Genomic DNA, 3,436 nt, shown 5'->3' on the forward strand with positions numbered 1-3,436 from the left:
GCTAAAACTAGCCGTGTGGCATCAGGACTGAATGGTAATGCTGTTTACTGTGCAGTCATTTAGTACTTGCTAAAGCAAGTCCCTTAAGCAAGTACTAAAATGATTGTGCATAGTCTGGTGTACATATAGATCTGCTCACTGATACGGATACTACCGCACTTTCTGCTGACTGTTGCAGTCCCCTCAGCAGACCACTTGAGTGCAAGGGGGAGAAAAGGGAATGTCTCAAGATGGTAATACAGTATGAGTTTGTTTAAACTATTCTGCAGTATTTATTTTTAACCTGATGGCTGTATGTGACAGCAGATGGTGACAAGGGGAAAATCCTTTTTTTTTTTTTTTTTTTTTTTTTTTTAACAGCAATAGCAGTCCCAAACTTAAACCAAGATCTAGAGTGGCCAGCTGGAAAGCATCCAATAAAGTCTCATGGATTTTGTAGTAGCCCTGAAACTACAAATCACCACTTAATTGCTTTCAAAGGACATGGGAATCACTTAAGGAAGGAAGCCTAATGACTTCAAAAAGTGACTCAAGAAAAAACTATCAGCACAGGGATGTATGCTGAAGTACAGCTGGGTAACCTATAACCAGTCCCAATCTACCTCTGCCCTGGGACTTGTACACTAAATGGGTCCCAATAGGTTTTTTTCTGAAGCTGCTTGTATCTAAAGTAGGCAAATAAAATCCTCAAACAAAGAACTGCATTGCATTTGAGTGTGTCCCAATCACTCACTCATGTATACCTCATGACCTATTAGTGAATTTCAACTTCTTTTAGGACACCCTTGTCCAGGAATAGATTGCCCAAGCAGAATTCCAAACCTCTTAGAATATATTGCTCATTTCTGGTTTGTATGGAGTATGTGGACTCTGAAAACAGATTCTTATTTCTGTTGGTATCATTCTTATTGTTGTGCTGAGGTGTCTGACATTGGTGATTTCATTTATGGGCTTGAAATGACCCATATTATTAATACTTTCCAGTTAAATTGCCTCATAAATACATCAAAAGCCAATAAATGAATAAGAACTTGGATGATAAATGAGGTTATAGACTTTCATCATTGAGTAGAAGTACAGCAACCAGCAATACACTGAATTTAGAGGGAAACAAAACCAAAAACTTTAAAATCTAATTTTCAATCCAAAGCTCAACTTCAAGATGTATGGCATATTGTGCTTTTATTTACACCAGTGTATTCAGAGAAATTTCACCTGAATTAATATAAATTGAGTGATGGCATTGGCTTTAGATCAATTATAGCATTATAATTTAGATCAAATTAATTTAAATTTAATTGGATCAATTAAAGGATCTTGGAATCCTTATTGATGCCAAAATGAACAGGGGCTGACAGTGTGGGGACGCGGTCAGAAAGGCCAACCACAACTTGTCATGTATCCATAGATGCATCTCGAACAGGTCCAAGGAGGTGATCCTCCCCCTCTATGCAGCACTGGTCAGGCCACAGTTGGAGTACTGTGTCCAGTTCTGGGCACCGCACTTCAGGAAGGATGTGGACAGCATTGAGAGGGTCCAGAGGAGGGCCACCCGCATGATCAGGGGGCAGCAGGGCAGGCCCTACGAGGAGAGGCTAAGGGACCTGAACCTGTTCAGCCTCCACAAGAGAAGGCTGAGGGGGGGGGATCTACTGGCCTGTTACAAACTAGTCGGAGGGGACCAGCAGGTATTGGGGGGAATCCCTGTTCCCCTGAGCACTACCAGGAGTGACTAGAAATAATGGTCACAAGCTGGCAGAGGGTAGATTCAGACTAGACATCAGGAGGCGCTACTTCACTGTCAGGGCAGCTAGGATCTGGAACCAACTTCCAAGCAAAGTGGTGCTGGCTCCTACCCTGGGGGTCTTTAAGAGGAGGTTAGACAAACACCTCGCTGGGGCTGTTTGCCCCCAGTACTTTTTCTTGCCATGGCAGGGGTTTGGACTTGATGATCTGCTCAGGTCCCTTCCGACCCTACCAACTATGAAACTATATGCTCTTAGATTTTTATTTATACTTGGTAAATGGCTGCTGTTTGTGGGGGTATGTGTACACATGCACATTTTTGTTGACATTCTGAAGGGACTGGAGTAGGTTATATAAATAAGGGGTTTTTAGCCACTGGCTTGTGATGCCCATGGAGCTTAAGTAACTTAAGTGATTGTGAGGTACTGAAAATTTTATTACATCTAAATCAAAGAAAATCTCATTTTTCCCCACCTACCATACACTGGTACTATTTTCTGTCAGCTTCTCAAAACATGTATGTTCACAAATAAATGATTTAGGCTTCTTGTTGATACATAATTAACTCTTACTTTTAATAGGGGGTTGTGAAAGTGTTTTTACTTTTGAATAGGGGATTGCCAACACAAAAAGCCTGAGAAGCACTGATCTTAGACCTTTTGACCTCAGCAGAGATCATGAGTCACAACTTCCAAAAAATGAAGGCATCCTCCAAATCTATAGTGATATGCTGAATATCAAAAGAACAACAGGTTGTCGGGCTTTAGGCTTAATTGCAGTTGAGTCAGTTTCCCTGTGTTTCTTTTACTTTTTCTTTCTGAATTTCCTCATTAAGACTGAACCATACAAGAAAGCACATCAGAAGTTTATATTGCGTCCAGAGATTTTTAGCTCTGATATTGCTGATATTTTCTGTATCCTCACTGGTGGCTGTCTGTGATGTTAAACCTGTCCTTTCAAGATGAAGAGGCCCCTTCTGAAGAAACTGTCTGGTTCTAAGTACAGCCTCTGAGCACATTCAAATTGTAGTTGACATTTTCTATTATATACATGCTGGGTGTGTCTACACGTGCAATTTAATGAGAGACAAATAAACTCCAGTGCTTATCACACCAGAGTTTATTGCTCCCAGGTGCCGCATTTACATGTGCACCCAGGACCACAGCACACAGAACCTAGTCAGAGCAGCCCCAGGTGGCATGGGGTCTGGGGGTGAGGGGGGCAGGCGGCCTGCCAGCCCGGGGCTGCTCCGACTCAGCTCAACATGCTGCGGAGAGGCTGGCTGGGGCACAAGTGTGCTCCAGTGCAGGGCTAGCCAACAGGCAGCCGCCACACTGAAACACCCTCATGTCCCAGCCAGCTGTGTCAGTGTCTAGACATGCATTGCTATGCATTAAAGAACACTGCCACAGTATGGTACTTGTATATACATATTAACTTAGGCCACAGTAAACTAATTAACTATGCCATAATAGGGCCACACATGTAGATGTGGTGACTTTACTGTGGAGCAAATTGGGCAACTCCACAGTAAATGTCTCATGTAGATGCACCCATTGTTACTATTTGAATTTATTTGTGGAGAAAAGTAGCTATGTGCAAAAGAAAATACTTAACAAGGCACATGTAATGCAGCTAGGCAGTTAGAGCCAAACCTTGTGGTCCTTCCTTACAAAGACAAAACTCCTGC

Source organism: Alligator sinensis, unplaced genomic scaffold (assembly GCF_000455745.1).
Source record: "Alligator sinensis unplaced genomic scaffold, ASM45574v1 scaffold596_1, whole genome shotgun sequence".
NCBI classification, from domain to species: Eukaryota; Metazoa; Chordata; order Crocodylia; family Alligatoridae; genus Alligator; species Alligator sinensis.